Source organism: Syngnathus acus, chromosome 16 (genome assembly GCF_901709675.1).
Source record: "Syngnathus acus chromosome 16, fSynAcu1.2, whole genome shotgun sequence".
NCBI classification, from domain to species: Eukaryota; Metazoa; Chordata; class Actinopteri; order Syngnathiformes; family Syngnathidae; genus Syngnathus; species Syngnathus acus.
This window is the reverse complement of record NC_051101.1, coordinates 894846-909743: the sequence shown is the minus strand read 5'-3', so window position 1 is coordinate 909743 and position 14898 is coordinate 894846.

Here is a 14898-nt window from a genome sequence, read left to right as displayed (position 1 = left end):
CCAGCCGATTGCAGGGCACACAGAGACGAACAACCATCCGCACTCGCACTCACACCTCGGGGCAATTTGAAGTGCTCAATTGGCCTACCAAGCATGTTTTTGAGAAGTCGGAGGAAACCGGAGTGCCCGGAGAAAACCCACGGGGAGAACATGCAAACTCTACAGAGGGAGGGTCGGAGGTGGAATCGAACCGGCACCCTCCTAACTGTAAGGCGGACGTGCTAACCAGTGTCCCACCAAGTGTTTATTAGCAACTTAATAACTAAAATCTCCTCCTTTCTCACTATTTTTTCTCCCCACTCCACTCTACAACACCAGTCTCCTGTTTCCTTGTGCAAAAACTCTCACAAATTCATCCATATCCAAGTTACTCGTTATGGACTTCTCATTGGCTAAGATGACCAAATTTATCTTTCGCTTGTGTAACATGGTGCGACGATAAGGGGTTAGGACCCGTGACAATGTGGACAAGGAACGCTCACACAATGCTGAAGACACACCAATTACCAGGGCTGTTACATACAATTTATGCAACTCGGGAAAAGCTTCCTTGTACTCCTATGGGTGTTTACAGACAGTGGATAGGTCTGTTTCATTTGGACATTTCTTGAGCAACATCTGTTTTGCCACAAGAATTTCATTTTTTAGATCATCTGCCACAGTGCCAGCCAGCGCAGACAAAGGATGCAACACGGTTGAATCTAAAAATGTGCTGGATTTGGGTGCAAGACTAGATATGGTTCTCATCAGCTCAACGTTCTTCTGAGAAAATCTATTCTCCATTTCTGAAATGGCCCTGTCAAGGATGTTGAGCAGAGATCTTTTCAGAGACTGAGAGGGGGAAATGGTTGGATCGCCCGAGTCTATATGGCCCACAGTTGAGAGCACAACACTTTGACCAAGACCTTTGCTCATTGTCCTCCTTCTCTTTGGAAGCGATGCATCATCCCCAGCAGCTGCCTGAGATGACTCTCCCCAATCCTCATCTTCACGGAGGCTTTTTAAGGACTCCAGTGCTGCACCAACAACCTCAGAAGCACTGCACATATCCACAGACTGAGACTGTAGAATTGCATTTGCTGGTTTCAAGACACCAAGCACCAGCACTAGAAACTTTCCAGTCTCAAAGAAGTGATGCCTCTTAATTTGACACAGCAGGCCTGATGCCTCAGTGCACAGGTCAACAGCAGCACTATCATCCTCTGTCATCTCAGATAGGATACCGACAATATGGTCTTGATTGTCAACAATGCACCTTGTCACTTCATAGTGGCTTGTCCATCGGATTTCAAGCAGCCTTTTAAGTCAAAGTCAAAGTCAGCTTTATTGTCAATCCCTTCATATGTCAAGACACACAAAGAAACCGAAATTCCGTTACCTCCATCCCACGGTGACGAGTAGACGACACAAAATAAAAACAAGAAGGCACAAACAATAAATAGTAAATAAAAAATAATAAATAAATAAAATGAGCGATGAATAAATAATAAACCAATAACCCAATAAATAAGAGGAGGAAAACCGAGCCAGTGTGCATACAGCAGACAGTAAAGAACAGGACGCTACGCTGAAAGGGGGAGCGAGTTCAGGATCCTAACAGCCTGGAGTACGAAGCTGTTGGAGAGTTTGGTGGTGCGGGAGCGCAGGCTCCTGTACCGCCTCCCAGAGGGCAGAAGATCAAACAAAGAGTGAGCGGGGTGACTCACATCACTCACAATCTTGGTCGCCTTGCGGGTGAGATGGGAGGTGTAAATGTCCTTCAAGGAGGGGAGAGAAGCACCAATAGTCTTACTAGCCGTTTTCACTATGCGCTGCAGGGCCTTCAAGTCGTAGTCAGTGCAGCTGCCACCCCAAACAGCAATACAGCTGGAGAGGACGCTCTCAATGGTGCCGCGGTAAAATGTAGTCATGACGGCCGGAGGAGCTCCCGCTCGCCTGAGTTTCCGAAGGAAGTACAGGCGGCGCTGGGCCTTCTTCGCCAGCGATGCGGTGTTGGTGGACCAGGAGAGATCCTCACTGATGTGCACCCCCAGGAACCTGGCGCTGCTCACACTCTCCACCACAGCACCGTCGATGGTCAGCGGCAGGTGTTGGGCGTGACCCTTCCGGAAGTCAACAACAATCTCCTTGGTCTTGTCGACGTTCAGCAGGAGGTTGTTGTCCCTGCACCACGCGGTCAGAAGGTCAACCTCCAGCCTGTATTGAGTCTCGTCTCCCTTGGTGATGAGACCCACCAGAGTCGTGTCGTCAGCAAACTTCACTATGCGGTTGCCGCTGTAGGTGGCAGTGCAGTCATGCATTGGTTAGGTGCATTATATTATATTTCTCAGACACATAGTGGTGCTGAAAAAACTTGTACAATAATTAGATTAGATTAGATTCAAATTTATTGTCAATGTACAGCACAAGTACAGTACAGTGAAAAGAACTTTGACATCCAACCAGAAGCAGTAAAGTGCAGAGTAAAAAGAATACTGAGCAGTAGGTACAGTGCAATCAGGTAAATATGAGGTGAGTTATACTATGCGGGATAATATGACTAAGTATTTACAATAAGGTGCAGTAGAACAAATATTATAGGGTTATAAAATATATATAGTGTCAGTATAACCAGATATGAACAGATACGTATGTACAAGCGGAGTAAGAGTGATGAATAAATATATAGATTATATAGAATTATATGCAGATATGGACAGTATATGCAGGTAATACAGGTGTTGTTGTGGTGGGGTTATTGTGCTGCAGGGTTCAGAATGAAAAGAGTTCAGGGGGATGACAGGGGTGTTGTGCTGCGGAGTTCAGGGCGATGACGGCAGAGGGGAAAAACCTTTTCCTCAGTCAACTCGTCTTGACCCGAAGTCCGGTATCGCTTCCTAGAAGGAAGAAGAGTAAACAGTCTGTGGTTGGGATGACTGGAGTCTTTGATGATGCTGCGTGCCTTCTTCAGGCACCGTTTTTGGTAAATCAACTCAATGGTAGGAAGTGATGTGCCGATGATGCGTTGGGCCATCTGCAGTGACTTCTGGTCCGCGGCTGTGCAGTTGCCATACCAGACCGTGATGCCATTGGTGAGGATACTCTCGATGGTACACCGGTAGAAGTTCACCAGGATTCGAGGAGATAGATGGGCTTTCCTCAGTCTCCTCAAGAAGAAGAGACACTCGTGGGCCTTACTGACCAGTGACGAGGTGTTGAGGGACCAGGAGAGGTCATCGGAGATCTGGACACCCAGGAATTTGAAGCTGGCGACCCGCTCGACCTCCTCCCCGTTGATATAGATGGGGGCGTGCGTATCAGCCTCAGTCTTCCTGAAGTTAACGATGAGCTCCTTGGTTTTCTTGGTGTTGAGGGCCAGGTTGTTGTTGGCACACCACGTCGTCAGGTGCTGTACCTCCTCCCTGTAGGCCGTTTCATCGTTGTTTTTGATGAGGCCCACCACCGTTGTGTCGTCTGCAAACTTGAGGATGGTGTTCGAGCCATGCGCAGGAGTGCAGTCGTAGGTGTAGAGGGAGTAGAGGAGTGGGCTCAGCACGCAACCCTGTGGGACGCCGGTGCTCAGGGTTAGGGTGGAGGAGGTGAGGCCGTCCAACCTAACGGACTGGGGTCTGTTGGTTAGGAAGTCAAGTATCCAGTTGATGACAGAGGGGTTGATATTGAGGTCCTTTTTCTCCACAAGGTTGCCAAGTTTGGTGATGAGTTTGGTGGGGATGATGGTGTTGAATGCAGAGCTGAAGTCGATGAACAGCATCCGCACATGGGTGTTGCTCTCGTCCAGGTGGGAGAGGGCTGCACGTAGTGCAGAGGAGATGGCGTCATCCGTGCTCCTGTTTGCTCGGTAGGCAAATTGGTGTTTGTCCAGAGAAGATGTGAGCCCAGATTTGACGTGACCCAGGAGTAGCCTCTCGAGGCACTTTATGAAGTGGGAGACGAGTGCAACTGGGCGGTAGTCGTTGAGGCCCTTCGCAGAGGAGTGTTTAGGCAACGGCACAATGGAGGTGGTCTTGAAGCACAATGGGACAGTTGCCTGGACCAGAGACAGGTTGAAGATGTCGGTGAACACCTCCGTCAGCTGCTCAGCACAGTTCCTGAGCACCCGGCCGGGGATGCCATCAGGGCCAGCTACTTTGCGTGTATTTGTCCTTTTCAGTGATGCGCACACTTCAGTGGTTGAGAGAGTGAGGGGTTGGTGATCAGCGGGGAGGGCAATCCTGGTGGCCGTCTCCTGATTGTCTCTGTCGAAGCGGGCATAGTGATGGTTGAGTTCGTCGGGGGAGGGGATGGTTGCAGTGGGGGGGTTGATGGAGGGTTTGTAGTCCGAGATGGCCCGGATGCCCTGCCACATGCGCCGGGGATCGTTGTTGTTGAAATGATCCTCCACCTTTAGCTTGTGGCTGTGCTTGGCCTGTTTTATTACTTTGTTCAGGGCAGCCCTGGCTGAGCAGTAGGCCTGCTTGTCCCCAGATCTGAAGGCAGTGTCACGTGCCTTAAGGTGTAGACGGACCTCGCTGTTCATCCACGGCTTCTGATTTGGAAATGTGGTAATCCGTTTGGTGGTGGTGACACTGTTAATGATGGAGTTGATGTGATCCACCACAGAGGAGGCGAAGGAGTCAATATCAATGACGGAGTCCCTGGTGGCCTGGGTGGCAAACCTCTTCCACTCGGTGTCCTGCAGCCGTTGTCCCATCTCAGCGTCAGCCCCCTCTGGCCAGATCTTAACAGACCTAGCAGAGGGCTTCACACGTTTGATGAGGGGGGTGTATCTGGGCAGGAGGAACAAAGAGAGGTGGTCTGATTGTCCCAGGTGGGGGAGGGAAACGGCCTTGTATGCATCCTTGATGTTAGAGTAAACATGGTCTAATATCTTCTTTCCCCTAGTGGGACATGTGATATGTTGATAGAACTTGGGGAGCACAGTCTTTAGATTGGAGTGATTTAAGTCTCCTGCCACTATAAAGGCTGCCTCTGGATGTTGGTTCTGGTGTTTGCTGATGGTAGCATGTAGCTCCTTCATAGCTTGTTTAGCGTTAGCATCAGGGGCTATGTAGCAAGCAATGACTACAGTTGCTGTGAATTCCCTGGGCTGGTAGAAGGGTCTACATTTCACAAGATATTCTGCATCAGCAGAACAGTGACTCTCAATTGTGGAACTGTCTGAACACCAAGCCTTGTTAATAAAAACGCACAAGCCTCCACCGCGTGTTTTCCCGGAGTCGCCAGTTCTGTCGGACCTGTGCAGGTCGCGGCCTGCTAGCTCAACAGCGCTGTCGGGAATAGCGCTACGGAGCCATGATTCTGTGAAAATCATGACGTTGCAGTCCTTAATCCATCTCTTGGTGTAAATCCACAGCCACAGTTCGTCCATTTTGTCCACCAGAGAACGGACATTGAAGAGGAGTAGGCTCGGATGTGCCGTTCGGTGGGGCGCTAGCCCCAGCCTAGCCTGTGCGCCTCCACGCTTGCCTCGCCTTTGTTTACATTTTCTGGCCGGGTGCGCAATACAGCCAGCCGGCTGAGTCGCGTTGGGTAGCTACGGAGAGCTAGCGATGTCGTTGTCGATTCGTAAACCTTCCAATCCAGCGTGTTGATGTTGTAATCCTATGTCCAGGAGATGTTGTCGAGTGTAGGATAACAACGCACAACTATTTTGGATAAGTAGACTTACAACTGTAAGGTAAATAATCTGATCGGACCTCTGGCTTCGCTGTACAACCACTGCGCCGCCATCTTGGTAATCTCGAATGAACTAGAGAGGTCAAAAAATCTCTTTGCACATGGTTCACTCTGGATGGCATGCACAACCCCTAAGTGCAGTTGTAGCAGTGGATGTCAACCTAGAAAGCTTGTTTTGCAGCAGAGCTTGTACACCACCTCTTATCCCACTCATCACAGAAGCTCCATCATAACACTGGCTAAGTATGTTGTCAGCACTGTAGCCAGCATCAGAAAGGTGTGTCAGTATTTCAGACGTGATGTACTCTGCATCAAGTTGATGCAAGTCAAGCAACCCGATACGATGCTCCTCTGGCATGGAATTGCTGACAAATCTAATCATCACAGACAAATTTTCCACGTTGCACCTGTCCCTGGTCCCATCACTTTTGAGGCAAAACCCTGCAGAATCAGCATTTTCATGTTTTTTCCTGACCTCTGCAAGCACCATGTCTGCCAGTGTTTGGATCATTTCATTTTGGATATCCTTAGATGTGTATTTTGCATTCTGTGGGATACCCTTAGCAATGCTTGCTAGCTTCTCATCCTTGTCTAATGTATACTCCATGAGTTTCAGAAAAAGCCCTGAAGCAACATCATCACCACCTGCATCATGTCTCAAAGTTTCTGCAGTCCCACGGAGCCCCAACTCATTCACACAGAGAAACTTAATAGCACTGCCCACACTCTTGACATAATAATGATTTCTTTCAAGTTGGGTTTTATCAACAAACAGAGAGTCAACAGTACCCCCTGTAGTCTCTCTGCTTTTGTGCTGAGTCCAGGTGGTGGAAGAGTGCACATGGTTGTGGCTGGACACATGCCTCTGTAGCCCCTTGTCTCGTTCGAGTGCTGCTTTCCAATTGTTAAAACCAGTAAGGGTAAAAACAACATCCTTCTCATTAGCAGAGCTACCATATTTCCGACAGGGGAAACAGAAGCATGCGTCCCGCACAACAGAGTACTACAGCCATGGTCGTGAGCGGTAACAGGCAGGATTGAATGGCCTGAATGTTGCACCAAATGCACGCTTTGGGTAGCTACCCAGTATTGGCTGGGATGGTGCATTGACATTTAGTCACTAGGTAGCTGAGCAAGGGACTTTAAGGCAGCACATGTTGAGGGAGAAGGAACAGGAGAAGCAGTGCTTGCTGATGGTACAGGCGTATTATATGCTAGCTACTGCCTCTGATGCACTAGTACTAGCAGCAGCATCACTGCTACTGCTTTCAGTACATGCAAGAGGAGCAACACTTGTTTTAAATGCTCTGAAAAAAGGATGCATCTCCCAGCATTAACTCTCTATTTGTGAGCAGCTGAAAGGTGGAGGGCAAAGTGACGTTTTGAGAAAAACATCTTTATTTATTTATTGAATTCATCCATCCATCCATTTTCTGTACCGCTTAGTCCCCACGGGGGTCGCGGGTGTGCTGGAGCCTATCCCGTCATCGGGCAGTAGGCGGGGGACACCCTGAACCGGTTGCCAGCCAATCGCAAGGCACACAGAGACAAACAACCAGTTGCACTCGCACTCAAACCTAGGGACAATTTGGAGTCTTCAATCGGCCTACCAAGCATGTTTTTGGGATGTGGGAGGAAACCGGAGTGCCCGGAGAAAACCCACGCGGGCCCGGGGAGAACACGCAAACTCCACACAGGGAGGGCCGGAGGTGGAATCGAACCCGCACCCTCCTAACTGTGAGGCGGACGTGCTACCCAGTGCGCCACCGAGCCGCCTTTATTGAATTCTTTTTAAAAAATTATTTCCCTGAGCAGTTTGAAACAAAACCGTGCAGGGGGGCGGGGCTTCACGTAGGGGTCCGGCAGACACCGCTCATTTGTCCTCAGTCTGTTAGATGCAGTGTACAGATGTGCTTGTGACTTGAGAAACGCTCCCAGTGGGTAAAAAAACAGTAGACTATTCCCAGAGGCGTAGCCAGGAATTTTTCCAGTAGGGGCGCACGCCCACAGGAAAAAAAATCGAACATCACCCACGCCGTTCGCTGATCGCTAAAACAACATCCGGGTCCGGGAGGCAAACGGTGAATGGATAACATCGCGCACATAGAATAGCGCAAGCACATTCGCGCAAGACCGAAAGAAAAAAACGGCATGAAAATGAATAATCGAAAAAGCTCGATTTTTTTCAACCGGGGCGCAGGGAGTCCTAACCGGGGCGCCGCCCCGGCTCGCCCCGGCTTGGCTACGCCTCTGACTATTCCCCATGTTTTTACTGCTTCTTCCAACTCCTACCGCGCTGACTTAACTCTCTGGCTGCATCTTGCCTCATTTGCATGCTCACAGTGATTGGATGTTTACTAGGGGTGTAAATCGCGGGTTTTGCCACGATACGATATCATATCGATACAAAGAACCGCGATACGATATTTGCCGATATCTTAAAGCCTGCTGTGATTCATTCACGATACATAACGATATAGTGCTCCACGATCGATATTTTTATTTTATTTTTTTAAATAAAAAATATAGAACAATATCCTGATTTATAACAATTCATACGCAAAATCAACAAGGTACTGCAAACTCTTTATTTAGGAAATTACATGAGTATTGTAGTATACAAAGTGCTTATTTTAACACTGAACTTTATCAAATTCCTATATTTTTTCTCATATAAGTAAAGAAAAATGAATATTCTTTCTTTTTTTGTAATACCATTAACTTTAAAGTGCATTACTGAACTATTTATTTACAATAATTTTAATTGTCCGTTGAGCCATCTTTTCTTTGGAATCCAAAGTGCTTCCAAACGAATGACTTGAAGCCCAAAGGGGAGCGAATTTCCTCGTCTTCTTGGACACTAGCCATAGCACCAGCCCAGGAGCCGCGTAGTTGTCGGCTCCTCTTTCACGTGCCTGCTCTGCTCACAACACAACACGCCGCGTACTGCTCCCGGAAAGAGGAAGCAAGCAACAATGAACTAGATTTCAAAATAAAGTCGCGTCTAATGTCCGAGGTCAAACACGGCGATATAAATCGATGTTTACGTTTAGCATCGATGCCAATATATCGTAGAGCATTATATCGATTAATCGATGTGTATCGATGAATCGTTACACCCCTAATGTTTACGGAGGGGCGCGGAGTCCTGACAGCAGGCTGTGTGAGGACACACACTGCACCGACATGAGAGAAGAGAGGGGGCTGATAAACGTGTGTTTCTATCAGCGGATCTTTCACTTCTAAAAGTTTGATTCGAGGGGGCGGGACATCTGTTTGAGGGGGCGTTGCCCCATCTTGCCCCTGCGTAGAGCCGGCACTGTTGGGTGCTGGGCGATTCGATGTGTGTGGGGGCTGTTGTTTTCCTTCCGTCTTTCAGCCTTGATGATCATCTTTGGACGGGTTCTTGGCTGTCTCCCTCTGGCAACTGCTGGTTTTATCTCCAAGTGACCTTCCTGTAAACATTCTCCTCCATTCTTGCACATACACTGCCGCACCTCATCCATTCATCATTCTTTCAATTTTGTCACGTGTGTTTCTATTAGGATTTTTCACTTCTAAAAGTTTGATTTGAGGGGGCAGGACATATGTTTGAGGGGGCGTTGCCCCCTCTTGCCCCTGCGCAGAGCCTGCCCCGCGTCTACGGGATAGACGTCTATTAGACGTCTATATGTGAACGTTATTTAGACGTTTATTGAGTAGACGTTCGAATGATGGCTAATAGCTATTAGCGCGGTTAGCGCTAATCGCTAGTGATCATTTGAACATCTAGACGTCTATTCAACATTGTCTCTTCAAAACATTTAACCTGTGACCCTTACGTTTGTGTAGTTCCAGGATGGTGTGAAAATGTACATTTTTTGATATAAAAATAGGTTTCAGTAACAGTCATACTTATGTTAGCTGCAGATATAAATACACCTTATGATGTTAAAATTAACCAAAACGATAATTGAACCTAAATAAAACCATTTTTTCAAACTTTATCCAACCATCACAAATATAAATGTGCAATGCTTTTAAATCATGTTTAAAAATGTAAAAATGTACATACAATATTAAAAAATGGGGGCTATTTAATAGAACAAAACTACTAAGTTACAATATAAATATATACATATTTTATGTAGGACATATCAAATAAACAAAACAACCAGCTCGGTGAAACACAAGGGGGAAACAAAATAAACATCACTCTCTTGTGGGGTTTTGATAGCCCCCTTTGCTACTCAGCGCTGGAGCCTGTTTTAATTTTAAAGCCATTGCGGTCCTTGTTTGATCATTCGTGGCCTCTGTGTGTGTCGCTAACAGCTTCTACAGAGATGAACTCGAGCAGACAGTTTTTCTTTTTTTTTTTAATTTACCAGCACTATCAGAGCAGTCTTCCTGAGGGCCCTCTGCACGAGTCACACGAGCACGCATATTGAATGTTGTCATTGTCATTTGTGTAGAGTCTACAACAAAAAAACAATTGAACATTGAGCGCAGCCACCACATCGTAAGCCTTCACTGTTGTCTTTTTTTAGTCTACAGTACAGATGTCAAACTAATCATACCTGTCCATGGTCTTGGAAACATGCAGGTCTTCAAATCAGCGGCCTCCTAACACAAGACTGCTTTGCAATCTGTATACAAGGAATTATGAACAGTGTTTCAGAGGAGTGGAATTAAGAGTAGACAAAATTGAATTGAGGACGTTTTTTATTGTAAATCAAGTAAAAAATAACTGAAAAGTCAGTAACTTTGACAGTACAGCAATTAAACTAACAGAACCCTACAGGTTCCATTTGTAAGCGATCAAGAATGAGGGGTGGGACATCCAAAATTTTGACAAACCAATTTCAAGCTTAATCATTGTCATTTAGTCTTGCATCCTGAGGCTCTTCAGCCCAGGGATTGCCAGAAGGGGCTCCACGATGACCTTCAGAAACTCTGCGAATAAAGAGAAATAGAAGTGAAATACTCACTTAAATTACTGCAGCTATAGCCTCTTTTTAAATGACTAATGCCTACAAAAAAACTCTTACTTTTCCCTGTCATGGGCGTTTCACACTCACTTCCTAGCTGTTGAAGAATGAAGCAAATGTTAGCTGCAAGATTCAAATTAACCATTCTCCAATGATAAACTTTGCCCTGTTTGAACAAAAGAAATGGTGGCATACTGTTTGTGTCTTTGAATGTGGTGCAAATTAATTTGGCTGTTGTACATATCCAATCACGTTTTTTTAAAATACCGTTTTTTTCCATGTATAATGCGCCCCCATGTATAATACGCACCCTAAAAATGGCATGTCGATGCTGGAAAAAAGCCTGTACCCATGTATAATACGCACCCAAATTTTGACTTTTCTTTTTTTTTTTTTTTTTTTTTTAAAAGTCACAATGATCGTCACACACGCATCTGGGTGTGGTGAAATTTGTCCTCTGCATTTGACCCATCCCCGTGTGATTTTGATCCATCCCCTGGGGGAGAGGGGAGCAGTGAGCAGCAGCGGCGCCACGCTCGGGAATCATTTGGTGATCTAACCCCCCAATTCCAACCCTTAATGCTGAGTGCCAAGCAAGGAGGCAATGGGTCCCATTTTTATAGTCTTTGGTATGACCCGGCCGGGTTACTTAAGTCCGTAAACGTAAAATTATTTCAGAAAAAAAATCATCTTTGGGAACAACCGGATGTTATTCTGCCGGTCAGTATCACTGCGCATGCAGTAGCAAACTCGATAGCGAAGAAATATGTGAGACTCAACGGGATCACCAATATTTGAGTGATGTTCCAGTTATTTATCACAATTATTTATTATTATAATAATAATATATATAATGTATATAATAATTATTTATTTATTATTCACAATTGTCATGGTGATCTTCCTGGTGATTTCTTAACTAGGCTGGATGTACCCCTCCGTGAGTCGTCACCTTATCGTGGTGGAGGGGTTTGCGTGCCCCTATGATCCTAGGAGCCATGTTGTCTGGGGCTTCATGCCCCTGGTAGGGTCACCCATGGCAAACGGGTCCTAGGTGAGGGGCCAGACAAAGCACGGCTCACACGAGCCCCTTATGATGAACAAAATAAATGGATCTCGTTTTCCCTCGCCCGGACGCGGGTCACCGGGGCCCCCCTCTGGAGCCAGGCCTGGAGGCGGGGCTCGAAGGCGAGCGTCTGGTGGCCGGGCCTTCGCCCATGGGGCCCGGCCGGGCACAGCCCGAAAAGGAAACGTGGGTCCCCCTTCCCATGGGCTCACCACCTGTGGGAGGGGCCAAAGGGGTCGGGTGCAGTGCAAGCTGGGCGGCGGCCAAAGGCAGGGACCTTGGCGGTCTGATCCCCGGCTGCAGAAGCTGGCTCTTGGGACATGGAATGTCACCTCTCTGGCTGGAAAGGAGCCCGAGCTGGTGTGCGAGGCAGAAAAGTTCCGACTAGATATAGTCGCACAGTTTGGGTTCCGGTACAAGCCCTCTCGAGAGGGGCTGGACTCTCTTCCACTCTGGAGTTGCCCACGGTGAGAGGCGTCGAGCAGGTGTGGGTATACTTATTGCCCCCCGGCTGGGCGCCTGCACATTGGGGTTCACCCCGGTGAACGAGAGGGTAGCCTCCCTCCGCCTTCGGGTGGGGTGACGGGTCCTGACTGTTGTTTGTGTCTATGCACCAAACGGCAGCTCAGAGTACCCACCCTTCTTGGAGTCCCTGGAGGAAGTGCTGGAGAGCGCTCCTTCTGGGGACTCCATCGTTCTACTGGGTGACTTCAATGCTCACGTGGGCAATGACAGTGAGACCTGGAAGGGCGTGATTGGGAGGAACGGCCCCCCCGATCTGAACCCGAGCGGTGTTCTATTATTGGACTTCTGTGCTCGACACGGATTTTCTATAATGAACACCATGTTCAAGCATAAGGGTGTCCATGTGTGCACTTGGCACCAGGACACCCTAGGCCGCAGTTCGATGATCGACTTTGTAGTCGTGTCATCGGATTTGCGGCCGCATGTTTTGGACACTCGGGCGAAGAGAGGGGCGGAGCTGTCAACTGATCACCACCTGGTGGTGGGTTGGCTCCGATGGTGGGGGAAGATGCCGGTCCGACCTGGCAGACCCAAACGCTCTGTGAGGGTCTGCTGGGAACGTCTGGCGGAATCCCTTGTCAGGAAGAGCTTCAACTCCCACCTCCGGCAGAGCTTTTCCCACGTCCCGGGGGAGGCGGGGGACATTGAGTCCGAGTGGACCTTGTTCCGTGCCTCCATTGTTGAGGCGGCCGACCGGAGCTGTGGCCGTAAGGTCATTGGTGCCTGTCGTGGCGGCAATCCCCAAACCCGCTGGTGGACACCGGCGGTAAGGGATGCCGTCAAGCTGAAGAAGAAGTCCTATCGGGCCGTTTTGGCCTGCGGGACTCCGGAGGCAGCTGACAGGTACCGGATGGCCAAGCGGAACGCGGCTTCGGCGGTTGCTGAGGCAAAAACCCGGGCGTGGGAGGAGTTTGGCGAGGCCATGGAGAATGACTTCCGGACGGCTTCGAGGAAATTCTGGTCCACCATCCGGCGTCTCAGGAGGGGGAAGCAGTGCAACGTCAACACTGTTTACAGTGGAGATGGCGTGCTGCTGACCTCGACTCGGGACGTCGTGTGTCGGTGGGGAAAATACTTCGAAGACCTCCTCAATTCCACCTACACGCCTTCCATTGTGGAAGCAGGGCCTGGGGACTCTGAGGCGGACTCTCCAATCTCTGGGGTCGAAGTCACTGAGGTAGTTAAAAAACTCCTCGGTGGCAAGGCCCCGGGGGTGGATGAGATCCGCCCGGATTTCTTAAGGGCTCTGGATGTTGTGGGGCTGTCATGGCTGACACGTCTCTACAACATCGCGTGGACATCGGGGACAGTGCCTCTGGATTGGCAGACTGGGGTGGTGGTTTCCCGCTTTAAGAAGGGGGACCGGAGGGTGTGTTCCAATTACAGGGGAATTACACTCCTCAGCCTCCCTGGTAAGGTCTATTCAGGGGTGCTGGAGAGGAGGGTCCGTCGGGAGGTCGAACCTCGGATTCAGGAGGAACAGTGTGGCTTTCGTCCTGGCCGTGGAACAGTGGACCAGCTCTTCACCCTCAGCAGGATCCTCGAGGGTGCATGGGAGTTCGCCCAACCAGTCCACATGTGTTTTGTGGACTTGGAGAAGGCGTTCGACCGTGTCCCTCGGGAGGTTCTGTGGGGGGTGCTTCGGGAGTACGGGGTACCGAGCCAACTGATAAGGGCGGTTCGGTCCCTGTATCACCGATGCCAGAGTTTGGTCCGCATTTCCGGCAGTAAGTCGGATTCGTTCCCAGTGAGGGTTGGACTCCGCCAAGGCTGCCCTTTGTCACCGATTCTGTTCATAATTTTTATGGACAGAATTTCTAGGCGCAGCCGAGGCGTTGAGGGTGTCCGGTTTGGGGACCTCAGCATCGCGTCTCTGCTTTTTACAGACGACGTGGTGCTGTTGGCTTCTTCAGGCCGTGATCTCCAGCTCTCACTGGAGCGGTTCGCAGCCGAGTGTGAAGCGGTCGGGATGAGGGTCAGCACCTCCAAATCCGAGTCCATGGTCCTCGATCGGAAAAGGGTGGAATGCCCTCTCCGGATCGGGGATGAGATCCTGCCCCAAGTGGAGGAGTATCTTGGGGTCTTGTTCACGAGTAAGGGGAGGATGGAGCGCAAGATCGACAGGCGGATCGGTGCAGCGTCGGCAGTAATGCGGACTCTGTACCGGTCCGTCGTGGTAAAGAGAGAGCTGAGCCAAAAGGCAACGCTCTCAATTTACCGGTCGATTTACGCTCCTACCCTCACCTATGGTCACGAGCTATGGGTCGTGACCGAAAGAACGAGATCCCGGATACAAGCGGCCGAAATGAGTTTTCTCCGCAGGATGTCCGGGCTCTCCCTTAGAGATAGGGTGAGAAGTTCGGTCATCCGGGAGAGACTCGGAGTAGAGTCGCTACTCCTCCACGTTGAGAGGAGCCAGATGAGGTGGCTCGGGCATCTCATCAGGATGCCTCCTGGACGCCTCCCTGGGGAGGTGTTCCGGGCATGTCCCACCGGTAGGAGACCCCGGGGACGACCCAGGATGCGCTGGAGAGACTATGTCTCTCAGCTGGCCTGGGAACGCCTTGGGATCCCCCGGGATGAGCTAGATAAAGTGGCTGGGGAGAGGGAAGTCTGGGAGTCCCTCCTGAAGCTGCTGCCCCCGCGACCCGACCCCGGATAAGC